General features: G+C 38.6%; 1 protein-coding gene and 1 long non-coding RNA gene across 2 annotated transcripts in view; one reads left to right on the forward strand and one right to left on the reverse strand.

Moving 5' to 3' along the window:
* Positions 1-14893, forward strand: part of LOC112144307 (tripartite motif-containing protein 16-like) — a gene marked incomplete in the record, with an annotated part of 1074856 nt that overhangs the window by 89831 nt on the left and 970132 nt on the right.
* LOC112144405 lies at positions 9432-10126 on the reverse strand. The gene is made up of 2 exons (XR_002918888.2): positions 10089-10126; positions 9432-9789 (listed from the first exon to the last, which is right to left on the reverse strand). It is a non-coding gene; the product is annotated as an uncharacterized LOC112144405 (long non-coding RNA).

The raw sequence follows: 14893 nt of genomic DNA on the forward strand, positions 1-14893 counted from the left end.
ATCCTCTTCTCCCCCCTCCCCCACCCTCTTCCATTTTTCCGTCCGGTCCAACAACAAAAAAAAAATAATAAATGAATAAATAAAATAAAACATAATCAATATTAATAAAGTTTAATATGAAATACAACAGGGGTTTATACTCAATAAATCACTGTTGTGACAGTAAAATCTGCCCAACACAAGAAGCTCTCAGCCCGCATCTGTTGGCTCAGCTGTTGGACAGGATGAGTTAAAAAAAAAAAAATTAGCGGACAGTCAAAATGTACATGTGGAAAATCACATTCTTATTTTTCCAGCTCTTTTTGTACAATTGTAACACAGCAGTGAGCTAGCATCGAGCCCTGTCCACTGTGGCGTCCAACTTTGCTAGCGTAGCAACTCTAGCCTATGTATAACTTATTGGTTGTACCCCTTTTGCCTTCAGAGCTGCCTTCATCCTTGGTGTCATAGATTCAACAAGTTACTAGAAACATTCTTCACAGAGTTTGGTCCATACTGACATGACAGCATCACACAGTTGCTGCAGATTTGTCGGCTGAACATCCATGATGCCGATCTGGCATTCCACCTCATCCCAAAGGTTGATCTGGTGACTATGGAGGTCATTGGAGTCTATATTATCATGTTCTAGGAACTAGTCTGTTCATAAACTCCACAAGTATCTGGAGTTTATGAACCCATTTTTGGACGAGTGTCAAGCAGCAATTTTGCCACAAGTCAAGAGGGATCCGGCGCCAATTTGATGCACAAATCGCATTGGATTTGAACGCAGCATTACGTTGTGTTATCCAGGGATAGCAACTTGCCCTTTGTAGTACAGTTGCGTGCTTGGGAGGTCTGGGGCTGTCTGAATCAAAATACTACAACTCAGCCCTACAATTACAAGCACACTACAGAGGTGCTGATGGGAATCACAACAGCTGCTTAAATAAATGACATACATCAATCAAGAATAGTCATACCATAATTTGTCTATATTCAAAGCCAACTTAAAAAAAAAACATAAGGGAAGCAATACTGAGGCAAAATGGATGAACTATAACATTCCAAAAAAGGAGCAGGTGTTTTCAGACAATGGTGTGGGTGAGATCAGTCCAACAATCATAAAGCTCAAAGGCTGTTCCCGCTCAGGGACTGATGGGTGCTCAGACCCCCCGCCGTGCGGAATGAGGGGGTGGATTAAAAAAAGCAGCAGAGGGCTGGAGGAGGATCAGCCGATTAGCATGTCTTGACAGAGAAAATGTGTCAGAGCCATCCTCCTGTTGTGTTAATTTCTCCTGTAGTTTGTTAAACTGAACTTTTTGGACAATTTTTCCCCTTCAATGAAAACGACATCTTTGCAGATGACATTTCTCAGTTTTTTAAAATAAAACTTCCAACTACAGTTTAGTTTGTGGGAAATAATTCTAAGTAACCATAGAAAATACAGTTTCATGTTATCGACCTAAATACCCTTCAAATTAAAAACAGATCATGACATTTGATTCACATTTTTTTGAGATTTTCCTCAAGCATCGCTTCTGTTATCTTTGTTTTTTTCTGAGGGAATAAACTTTCTTCCAGAATCAGGCTGCATAGGTGGCATTTACTGATGGGCTGTATGAAAAATTCATAACTTGATCACTGTCTGATTGCTCTGCACACACTTTTACAAGCACTGACGGATTTTTGAGTTGAGACATCCAGATAGGAACAATCTCCATGTAGATGCTTCATGCATTTTGCCTGATCAGCCAACTATGCCATATTATTACATTCGGATGGTGATCGCTGTGCAGATAGATGTAGAACAGGTATTACAGCAGCTCCATGCATACATAATCCCTGCTCGTCTCGAGTGAAATGATCTGTGAGCGATCCACAAATATCACCTGCAGGTTGTGGTTTATGGTGCCTGAAATGAAAACCAGAAAAGATGACTGAAGACTTCATCCTGGATGAAGATGGACTCTCATTTAACAACTCGGAGACAGAATCTGGTGACTCAATAGGAGCTAAGAAATGGTCATAAGGAGCCTAACCACTAATTGGTTTCTACTTGATATTTGCTGCATAAACTCTATCGTGTCCTTTGAACCCACTAAAATACATACCGGTACTCCTGAGGCTGTATCGGTTTAATGTATTATAGATTGTGTTAGAGTTTAAATGCTTTCTGAGTGTGAAGGTCTCATGTCATGAACTTTTCTCCAAACCTGCAACAACATTCAGTTTTTAAAAGTGTTTGTCTTTCAGTCTGGAGCAGCGAATAAAAAAAAACATTCTGAGTCTGAGAAAAGCTACTGACTGATATGCAAAACCTGTTAAATGTTGAATATCGGTGCAAACCTGAATTATGTTAGTTGCATAAACGATCAAAGACTTACTGTAGTTTGGAGAACGCCAACACTGGAGTTAAAGCTCTTGTGCTAAAGGTATACAGCGAGGGAAATAAGTATTCAAACACCATGTGACTTTGCAAGTTCTCTCACTTGGAAATCATTGAGTTTCATGGATCATGGATTTTCATCTTAGGTGCATGTTCACTGTGACAGACATGATCTAAACAAATGGAATAACATTGTGTGTATTTTTAAATAATTTATTTGTATGCAAATATGTTTTTGAACACCTGAGAAAATCATTGTTAATATTTGGTACAGTAGCCTTTGTTTGCAATTACACATGTCAAACATTTTATTTTTCACCAGGCTTGCACACACACTGCAGGAGGGATTTTGGCCCCACACAGATCTCCTCTAGATCAGTCAGGTTTCTGGACTGTCACTGAGAAACAGAGTTTGACCTCCCTTCAAAGATTTTTTTGTTGGGTTTAGTGCTGGAGACTGGCAAAGCTATTGCAGAATCCTGATATGCTTCTTAAGGAGGCACTCCTTGGTTATCCAGGCTGTGTGCTTCAGATCATTGTCATGCTGGAAGACACAGGTATGACCCGTCTTCAATGCTGCAACTGAAGGAAATGAGCTTGTTCCCCAAAATGTCTCAATACATGACCCCTATCATCCTCTCCTTAGTACAGTGCAGTCGCCTTGTCCCATGTGCAGAAAAACACCCCCTTATGAGGCTACCACCCTATGCTTCACGGTAGGGATGTTGTCCTTCTTCCTCCAAACATGGTGAGTGGAATTCAGACCAAAAAGTTCTATTTTGGTCTCATTTGATCACATGACCTTCTGCCATGACTCCTCTGGATCATCCAAATTGGTCATTGGTAAACATAAACTGGGCCACGACATGAGCTGGCTTAAACAGAGGAACCCTCCGTGCCATGCATGATTTCAAACCATTACGTCTTAGTGTATTACCAACAGTAACCTTGGAAACGGTGGTCCCAGCTCTCTTCAGGTCATTGACCAGCTCCTCCCGTTTACTTTGGGGCTGAGTCCTCACCTTTCTTAGTGCCAATGGGTGACATCTTGAATGGAGCCCCAGTCCGAGGGAGATTGACATTCATGTTTATCTTCTTCCATTTTCTACAATTTAGTCTCCGGTGTCATTAGATAGCTCTTTGGTCTTGGCCATGTTAGGTTTTGGAGTCTTACTGATTGTATGGGGTGGACAGGTGTCTTTATGCAGCTAATGACCTCTAATTCAGAATAATAGGTGGAGTGGAGGTGGACTTTTTAACAGTGGACTAACAGGTCTTTGAGGGTCAGAGTTCTAGATTTGGTCTGTTCAGATGAAAATTCCAGACCCCTCTGTGCAAAATCCCAGGGTGTTCAAATACTTATTTGCTCACTGTGCAATTCAGTCATCAATACAGTGCATATATTTGCTTTTAATGTAAATGTCAGTTTTCTAAAAAAAAAAAAAAAAAAAAAAACCTTTCACCTTTTTTTAACCAATCTCGAGGGGTCATCTGAGGAACCACATTTGATATTTTTCTGATTGACTTAGAGTCTTAGGACGACAGCAGCATGACAGCTTGAAATTTGTTACAAATATTTACCTGTTAAAGAAGTGAAATTGTATATAGGTTTTACTGACATTTTTGAACAGACAGGTCTTCAAATGCATTCAGGGAGTGTTTAAAGCAGGAAATCACAACTGAGGAGAACTAAGCATAAAATGCAACAAAGCAAGCAAACGAATCCCTATTTACTATTTTATGAACTATTTTATTGTTAGTCGTATCAGGCTAAATTCTCTTACTGACATTTAAATGACGCTCTGTGTTTGGACTGAGGCCTGTAGCATCTGTGACATGGCTGAACGTTCTACTTTTGGAAACATGTTGGAATAAGTTTACATTAATCTCTGTTTACATAACTATGTTTTAAAAGGATTCAGGTCATCTATGAGCAAACCAAGGTCACTAACAGCCCCAGCAAACCATATGTGCCCATGAAATGAAACACTCATTCAGGTCACATGATAATGAGCTTCCTGTTGGTCCACAGTGATCATGCTCTCACTAGGAGTACCACTGAAGAATTCTAATGAAACTGTTATTGAAAATGACCTTGAAACTGTGACTCTGATCTTTCTCCATACCTGTGCTGCTCAAGCTCTGTTCCATTAGTTCTTTATTCCCATTTTGTTTATTTATTCATAATGAAGAAATGTCCAAATCAAAGCCCACATGAAGGATTTTATCAGAAAGTTAGACTGAACTGCAGACGACTCTCTCGTCTTCACTGAACCTAATGCTCTCTCAGACCTGTCAGTCTTTGTGATCACCTGCAAAACTTGAGACATCTAAATTTAGAAACCATCCAAGCCAGTGGGTTTGCTGGCTGCACCAAAACAAAAAGTAGCTTAAAGCAAACACGACAATCCATGAGTTATGTGGTGCAGAATGTAGATTGGTTTCCTAGTTTGACTGGAATCCTGTCATAATCTTAACCTTTCAGAATTAAAGCTTCTGCTGTACCTCAGTGAGCCTTCATGTCAGAAGGAATCAGGCTCTCTTCTTTTGTGCTTCAGAGTTGTTTCACTCAGACCACTTCATGAGGGCTTGTGGGGGTCATTAGACCATCATTATCTCTTGATGGTTTAATCACATTTTAATAAGTCCCCGTGAACTAAATACTTTGCTTGAAGTCATTATCCTGTTTTATGACCCCATTCAGGCCATGTTCTCACATTAATGGTAATATCATTAAAACATTTTTTTTTTACAAAAATGTTCACTAGTCACAAAAGTCTGCGTCACCTCTCTAATTTAACGTAAAGTCAAAGTCCTAAAAGAGTTTGTATGTGGTATTTTATTTTGAAAGTCTAACAGCTTTTTTTGTGATCTTTAGTTTCTTCCTTCTTTGAAGACTTCCTGTCCGGTCACTCCTGTTGCTGTAAACTTACAAGATTCCTTTGCATCAGCGCAGTAAAACACAGTTTCTTCCTTCTCAAAACAGCTTTGCAGCCATGCGAGTTTGCGTCATGTGACCACACACTTAACAGTATGTCCATTTTGAGATGCCTCAAAAAAGACTTCAAAAACTTTTTCTTGATGGTTCCTAGTTTAATCTGGTAGATTTATTAGAAATTTGACTTTATTAACTGCGTTCACAGTAACTCTAGAACAGGGGTCTCAAACTCAATTCAGCCGGGGGCCGCCGGAGGCGGAGTCTGGGTGAGGCTGGGCCGCATCAGGATTTTCACAAGAAAATCACTGATAAAACATTCCAATGTTCTCAAACATCTTTATTAAAAATAATTAATTTTTAAAAATGAATTTAAAAAAATCAATAATGAATAAATAAAATGATAACCATGACCATACCATTTTTACTGTCAGCTAATTAAGGAGAACTTCTAGAAAATATTTTAGGAAGATCTGAGAGAGTTTTTTCCCATAACAGAGAATGTTCAGGCTAATCTAGTAGCCTATCAAAAAGTTAATGGTAACTAACGATTTTGCATTATTTTCCCCTTTTCTGGCAGGATGACCATGATATTTGTATGTGTATTCAATCTAAAATCAGTCGAGAAGACCCAGTGGTAACTATATACTAAGCGGAGGAAAATAAATTAACCAGGATTTCCTCAGTAGTGATGAGTGAAGAGAGAAGAACCCAGTGCCGAATTCCTGTCCGGTGGGCAGGCGAGGAACATGTGGCGTACCGAAAACCATGTGACTGGTGTCCGAGATGCCTGAGTCATTCTGATAAAGGGTGTTTGGGTTCCACTTGTGTATTTGACCCTTGTTGTTTCATCGTGACAGACTCCGACTCATTAAGCCCTGACCGCTTCATGCTTTAAGGCAGGGGTCTCAAACTCAATTCAGCCGGGGGCCGCTGGAGGCGGAGTCTGGGTGAGGCTGGGCCGCATCAGGATTTTCACAAGAAAATCACTGATAAAACATTCCAATGTTCTCAAACATCTTTATTAAAAATAATTAATTTTTCAAAATGAATTTAAAAAAATCAATAATGAATAATAAAATGATAACCATGACCATACAGCAGATACAGACGACTGAAGAAACCACATATTGACTGACTGACTGGAACAGTGTTTCTCAAATGGTGGGGCGTGGCCCCTTGGGGGGAATATGAATAAAAACATGTTTACATTAGTTATGGATATTGTGCATAATTCTATGTAGTGGTTGATAATTAATTATATATAGCAAAAACAATCTCAAAATGCATTTGGGAGCAGAAAGAGCCGCTGTTTACGGTGAACCAATGAAAAGAACTGAATCTCTGAGAAAAGACAGAATTCAATTCACTTTATCTGAAAGATTTGGAAGGATTCAAAGAAAAAAAAGAAAGAGGAAAAATTAATAAAACAGATTATTTAGAAGTTTTTTTAATTTATTTTTCTTGAATGATGGCAAAAGTACAATATTTTGATGTTTTGAGGAGATATGCATTTAACTTGAGCAAATTCACTGATACTAATGATCAGCGCACTCACGGAAAGGTCAATGCAAACACGCACACACCAGAATTCCTGGCCTCCGTGTCTGGAGTGCACGTAACCGCGCGTTGCTATGTAAGTTTTTAAGTCTGGTGTCGAGCTCTACCATTGACTGTACATAAAAATAAGAATTATTTTTACAGTCAATGAGCTCTACGCACAAATCGGGCACGCACTGAATCTTCAGTCCGGTTCAACATTTCCACGCACAGTCTCAGCAGCACAGAGCTGTGACCAATCAGGGGCTCTGATTTGGGAGCTATGTCTGGGTGGTGTCTGCTTCAAAGAACTGAAGTGCTGAACATGATTAAAGAGAAATGAATCACTGTGGTTTGTGTCCGGTCGGGTTAATATGACACCCAGACAGACATTTAAAAGGACAGAGTTGTGACAACAAAAATATGGAGCAACATTTCGGGGATTTCCACCGTCTTTACTTTTTGTTCCGAGATTCTCCCTGTTGTAGATGACAGAGGAGCTCTAATGAACAGTAAAAATACAACAGAAGAAGTATCTCCTCTCTGCTACTACCAACCCCCAACACTGGCAGGCGGAACGTGAGGCCAACCCAGAAGTAACAAAACATTGCAGTACCGGCACTGACCAGAGAGGCTGGTGCTTATGTAACCGGATCGATTCTGCGTTGTGTTTATTGGAAGGAAAGACGTGGAAGCACAGCAGCACCCTCGGAGATCACCTCCATTTATTGCGGATTTGACAATTTTCCAGAAAGGAAAGACACAGAAATCACGGTGTTAGCTGCCCGTTTTAGCTCCTCTCCCACCGAACAGTAAAACAGGAAGTGCCCCCAACGGGCGACAAAACTCTAACACATACCTGACAATTTTCCAGAAAGGAAAGACACAGAAATCACAGTGTTAGCTGCCCGTTTTAGCTCCTAGATGAGAGTGACAGGTAGAGGGAGATCAGCTAATGCTTACATAAAAAAAAAAATAAAATAAACGTTTTTGGATTTTTTCAGTAACAGAATTATGGGCATAACTAAAATTAAAAGAGGATTCATGTTGTAAACGTTACAGGACACCCACCTCTCCCACCGAACAGTAAAACAGGAAGGGGAGAGGGAAAGCGAGCGCCCAACATATAAAGAAGAAACCACAGAAGAAGAACAAACTAAGGAGGGCTTACCCAACGCTGAATTCAGGGGGAGAAATAAACTTAGAGACAGTCATTATTTTGTGTAATTAAAAAAAAAGATCTAATCTCGTTACACTTAGAGTGAGAAAATTCCCATAGACTCCCATGTTAAGATCCTCATTTTCAGCCCTCTAATAAACCCCTTTAATGCCTGGTGCTTAAAGTTTTTATTTCATCAATAGCTGCATATTTGATCCATGACAACTCTGAGGGGAGTGATTTTTTTCTAAGTTTGTATTTTTTTAAAAACAGCATTTATTTTCGCTTAATGAGGGGGCGCGACATTTGATTGACAGGTGACGATCGCGGTGGATTCTGGGAGCTGTGCTCCGGTGTTTAGCTGGTCTGCTACAGATTTAGCGTTAGCATGAGCGCTCTATTTTGGTTTTTGTCCTTCTGCCGTGATGTAAACTGTTCTAATATGCTCTGGGAGTCATCTGGTGTCTTTTCTCCGGTAAGTACTAAAAGAATAACTTTATATTTGTCGGAAATAAATCATTATTTTTTATTATGATTGTTTATTTTAGTTCCAGTAATTCAATTTTTTAAAATTCTCAGCAACATTAATATCTATTATGTTTAAAGTTTAAAAAAGGACGTTTTCTCTGTATTTGTACTGATGGTTATTTTATTTAATCAAAAAGTTTTAACATATAAGGACATGATTCAGATCTGCTACAGTAACAGCAGAATCTCTTCATGTGAAGTTACAATGTGAAGACACAGAAACTTTCAGTTAATAACATAATTTAAATACTTATTTTTTTAACAAATGGGTACATGTTATATTTAGCTTTGTCTTGTGATTTTAATTTATATTAAATGTAATTTTTTTTATTGTATCTAATGTTTGTCTTGTGTGTTCCTCTTTAGGTCTGCTTCTGGTGGAGAGTGGATTTATAATCCAAAATAATCCAGCATTTATGTACCACCTCTGAGGAATAGCTACAGTAAATCTGGACCAGTAGGTTCAACTATTAGAATGTTAAACTTGTAACTTGAAAAGCAAAGGAAAAAGACCACAGACCACAATATGGTTAAGATTAGCCGGCTTATTTAATTGGACATACATACACAATACAAAGACACATAACATTAAACATAGAAATCCCAGTTTGTTTTAATCTTATTATTTAGATTAAAATGATATTTTTCTTTAACCTAGGTTAGCTCTTAAGTTCAATTTTGTTCAACCTTGAAGTTAGGATTGAGATCTATTTTGTTTTTTTCTTTTAGTTTCAGTTCTAGTTGTTCAGAGTTTAGTTCTAGTTGATTCAAGTTCACGTATCAAGTTCTAGTTTTGTTCTAATTCTAAGTTTATTTATTTCTTCCCATTCAAAATTAAATTAAGTTTCCTTAATTTCATGTCTTTTTTCCATTGCTTTGACCAACAAAACAACTCAAATTGTACAATAATACTTTACAGTATTTCTGTGAATGGAAATAAAAATAAAATGAAATACATATAACTCAAAGTGATTCAGCAAAAGACTGAATAAAACCCAAAGACAAACTTGTATCTCTTTCCTCGCAACTTCGGCTCAGGAGTGTTCGTGAGTTCGATTGTCCAGAATGCTCTGCTGTTTGCAGGGGAATGAGGAAAGTTCCTACCAGTTCCAAAGGATGAAAAGGGTTGTCAAGTGTCCAGCAGAGGGCGCTTGGTCCTTTGCTACTTCAGGAGGGTCAGGGTTGGCTCGCCATCTTGTTTTCTTCACGCACATGGATCCCGGATTGAGGAGTCAGTTTTTTCGGCCCAATCTTAATGGCCTATCATTCCAACATAAAATAACTCAAGTAAGTAAATTGAAATAAAAAAAGCAGTCCGTAGGAATAGATAAAAACGTGGCAGTTTCGTGTTAACCGAACTCTTAAGTTACGCAGCATGTAATGGCGGATGGAATGTCTGGGCGAAGCTTTCACTTTAACGCGCCAAAACTTCTACAACTTGACCAATAATACATAAAACAACATAAATTCACTGCAATAATCTGCCGTTTCACAAGATTTACAAAAAATAAATATATTAAATATCAAATTAATTCAACAAATTTTATTTTAATACTCACCAAGTCCCGTTCGGTAAGGAAAAAACATGGTTTCCAGGCCACACAGGTGGAAAAAACAAAAATAACTTCACCGCGAGGTAAAAAATGAAATAAATAGGTTTCAAACTTTGATAAATTGCGTTCCTCGTCCTCTTCCTCGGGCAGCGAAGCTTGCAATAAAGGCTACGCTCTAGGTCCGGAGCGCTCAGCTCAACAACAACCCGATTGGCTGTTGCCAGTCACATGGACTGCGTCAGCAGGAAGAGACGCATCCTTCAAAATAAAAGTCCATTAACTTGTAAAATAAAATCCACAGTTTACAATTTCCCTTTTTTTTCATAAAAATTCGAATAAAACTTCAAACAAAACAGAACAAAGTGAATGTTTAAACAGTTTTAATCCTTTTTTATATATATATATTTTTGTATCATTTTTTTATTTTTTATATTTATCTATTTTATTCTAACTTTCATAAAGATATTTTTAAGGGCTTTTCTCTACTGGGTTACATTTACATTTAAAGGGAGTAAAATTTGAATTTTAACATATGAATTTGACTCTTGTTGATGTGTGTGATTCAATAAAAATCATGTTTAACATATTTGAGTGACCAGTCTCTTCTGTGTATTCACTGTTTTAGCATATAGGTAAGACAAAAGGAAATGTGGGTCAAAGTCAGATCTGTACAAAATTTATTTTTGAAGCAGATGAAATGATTCAAAACATAACAAACAATCATTGAACATTCAGAATTAGTTTTCCTTTATTCAAAGTAGGGACCTCTTTACACATGTCGTGGTTAGAAAACATTATCTATGATAATACTGTCTGTTTTTATACATTTAAAGAACCTAATAAATGATCCTAAAGAGTACATTTCTATCTACTGAAAAAAAATCAGTTAGAAATGAAAGATAAAAAAAGGTTTATTGATGGGTTGAAGAGTGTGCAGCTGCTGGACGTTCTCTCCGATCCCCATGACAGCTACAGACTCCAGACGCCGCCCGTTCACGTCCTCCACAGTGATGAGAGAACCAGGAGCTGCTCTTCCTTGTAGAATTAAAAATAAAAGATGTCCACCATCGTCCGCCTCAGCTGATCCAGGTGATGTGGGTCCTCGCCAAGCTCACGTCGCTGTGGTGGTTTTGTTGAACTGTCCTTCTGGTGCCAAATGGAAATAACATCACCATTAATCCAAACTGAAATTGTAAGGAAAAGAAAATAGATTTCACTCAAAAATATTTGTACATGTGCTGTTTTGAAAATATGTGCTAAACACACAAAATAAAATATTTCATCTTGTTTATGCTCAAAATACATGTGAATATCTTTAAACCAAATCTTTGAAGAAAATGAGTTTCCCTATGAAAGAACATGACAGTATTTAGTTTGGATTGTCAGCAGAAGAGGAGGCAGCATCAGTCTGTTTAACCTCTTCAGACCTGATGTTCATCACATTCTGACTGATATTAGTTCATTCTGCTTCACTGTGACTGTGTTTAGAGGATTCACTTAAATATTAGCTCCAGCTTTAAGACGTTGACATGATTAACTTAACTAAGAAGTAAAAAGAAATGCTCCTCATATTGTAATCACAGCATTATGTGATCATATCAACAATTTGATTTAGCACTAGAGAAAAACGTTTTACACAATCATATTACTGTTGTGGTGTATTTTTAATGTGTATATAAAGACTACAGTAACTTGAGACTAAATAACTCTTATTGAATAAGATATCTTAGAACTATATAAATACCATGATCAAATGAGTGGATGTTCAGTTCGTACTAAACTCGTACCACGGGAAAATAAGTTTTCATTATTGTCTAAAAGTCACTTCCACCACTTTACAGATTGTGTGTAAAACACCAAGTACTCACCTGTACAGATTCATGATGTAAATAATCCACCGCGGTGCAGCTTTCCTGGAGAATTGAAGCGGTTAGCCGTTAGCATGAGGAGCCGCAGACGGCAGAGCTGTGGGCGTGAACCAAAACAAACCGGAGGAAAAGTGGGTGAACTCGGTCCCGCCCCTTTTCCCCATATTTGGAACGTCCGTGTGAGGCGGAGTTAACTCCAGCCAATATGGCTGGAGTAACCTTAGAGATGTTCAGACCTTTGGAAATCAATAAATCAAGAATATTCCCTCTGTTGTGTGTGGGCTCTGTTACATGTTGAGTCAACCCGAAATTGTCCAGAGTGTTTATCAGGTCCTTAGTCCCTTTGTTCTCAAGATTTCCATAATGGATGTTAAAATCTCCAGCCATGATTATACAGTCAAAATCAAGACAAATTATAGACAGCAGTTCACTAAACTCAAGGTTAAATTCTGGACTGTATCCAGGGGGTCGATAGATATTGATAAATATAGTTTTGAGTGAGGCCTTCAGCTGCAGGGCTACATATTCAAAACATGGAAAGTTTCCAAAAGATAACTTTTTACACTGAAACATTTCATTGAACAAAACTGCAACCCCCCCGCCCTTTCTGCTTGTTCTTTCCTCACTGATAACACCATAATTGGGAGGAGCCGACTCTGTGAGAACTGCTCCCCTACTATTCTCATCTAACCAGGTTTCAACTAAAAACATAAAATCAACTTTGTTCTCAGTGATAAAATCATTTATTAAAAATGTTTTTCCTGCTAAAGACACTAACAGTAATCTTTCATATGAAGACGCGGGCCGCAATTTATCATCTCGCGGGCCGCAGATAGCCCGCGGGCCGCGAGTTTGAGACCCCTGCTCTAGAACTTGTTTGTAACAGTCTACACAGCAGCCATGTTAGTGTGGTAAGTGGAAAAGGTATGAGTACCGTACAATAGGTTGATTGCATACAAAGGCAGGAGGCGTGGCTCAGAGCTAAAAAATAAAATTTTATTACAAAAGTTCTAAAAATCAATTAAAAACAAAAGATTTCAATAAAACAATCACATAAACTAAATAGGGGAAAGATCAGTTTAGCTGAGGCCCATTAGCTACGCAAGGTGGAGGCCCCCAAAACAAAACAACTAAAATGTAATTCACCCCAAACACGTGATATGACACACTCACACGTGAATCCCTTCACCAGGACCCGACACTCCAAACGAGGGAAACCTCCACCTGGGCACGAGACTGGGTCCTCAGCACTGAGGGAAGGGGGAAAACAAAATTAAAATCCACACACAAAAAGAAATATAAATAAAAAACAGAACACTTTAAGAAGAAGTGGGAGCTGAGCTGATTGGCTCGTGCAGCTCCACTTCACCAAATAAAAACAAAACACAGTGCTCATTCAATAATTAAAACCACAACCCTAAAAGCGCAAAGCTAAAAAGGTATTTAGTTAAAAGTCTGGAAATAAGAACTGCTCGTGTGGGGGCTCGAGTCTGGGAGTGCCCTGGTAGTTCTGCATGCACCTCCGACGGACGTTGCGGCGGAAAGCCACCCCAGCAGAATCCTCGACGTACACGGCGTAGTTAAGAACAAGCGAACAGGTGAAGTCGTCCAGAAATTCAGATAAAGAAAACAGCAGCTGATCCAATAATAGCGGGAGCACCAGAGAGTCCCTGGCCAACTGTTTGTCACTTGAGAGGAACAGAATAGCGGCACGCGAAATGCAGGGGCTTTATTCAAGCTCAGACACGATTGCTATTTGTTTGGTTATCCAGAGCTGTAAGGCAACCTGGAAGTCCACAACCGGAAGTGGGCGGTTCCAAAGACCAGAAGATGTCCATCCTGGCCAGCGAGCACCTTGATCTTTATATAATATATATGCCTCTAGGGGCCACTGCCGGTAATTACCCTCACAGCCACACCTGCAACAATCCATCCTGCTACATCAGAATGTTTGCAATACCTGTACCTCCCAACTTTGTTTGCAAAAATAAAATAAAAACATAATAATACCACTAAAATAAATGTTACTGGGACTACATGAACTCCCAACTGTGTTTGTTCATAACACACAAAAAAACCTCCAACAATGCTACATGTTAGCTGTGTTGGCATATTCGCAATAACACCCAACCTTGTTTGTCACATCTTGACAGAGCACCATGTGTAGCAGGTTCAGTATGGTCGCCGATTGGCAAGGAGGGAGATGAGACTGAATTCTGGGCAATGCCTCTTTTAACCCTTCCGCTCTCTTTGGGGTCCAGTTGACTCCAACCACATATTGATATGTGATTTCTTCCATGACAAAGGTGGACAGGATTTTATGTCTGTCATGGATATTAGTGAAACTCAAAAATCAAAGATAAAAAAAAGTTCAGCGCACTGTCTTGGGGGGTCCAGATGACCCCACTTTTAATGTAAACAAACTAAGGAGAGCGGAAGGGTTACTGCCTTAAAACAGCACAGGAAAACGGGCATTAATGGTGGACACGCCTGCAGCTCCCAGCAGCCACCGCTCATTCCAACTGAGGTTAACATTTATACAAATTCAACAGAAGTACAATGTTCACAACATATTTAAACAAAACAAAAAAATATTCATATAGATTACAAAAAATAAAATGAAAACACTTATTTGGAAATAAATAAATCATTACCCAAATAAAACAGTAAAAGTCATTTTAGAAACAAAATGGTAGAAACCAACCTTAAAACACAGCACAGGAAAACGGGCATTAATTGTGGACACGCCCGTAGCTCCCTTCATGATCAAAAGAAAATACTGATTCAAAATTGGTGGTGAAAAAAAATATAAAGAGAACTAAAAATAAATGTAAATCACAGTTTTATAATTAAAAACATCGAAGTCCAACACAATTAAGAGGCCAACATAAGTTTTATAACAGATAATTTAAAATATCGGGAGAACGCAAAAGACAACTCACC

The sequence above is a fragment of the Oryzias melastigma genome, linkage group LG17, assembly GCF_002922805.2.
Source record: "Oryzias melastigma strain HK-1 linkage group LG17, ASM292280v2, whole genome shotgun sequence".
Taxonomy (NCBI): Eukaryota; Metazoa; Chordata; class Actinopteri; order Beloniformes; family Adrianichthyidae; genus Oryzias; species Oryzias melastigma.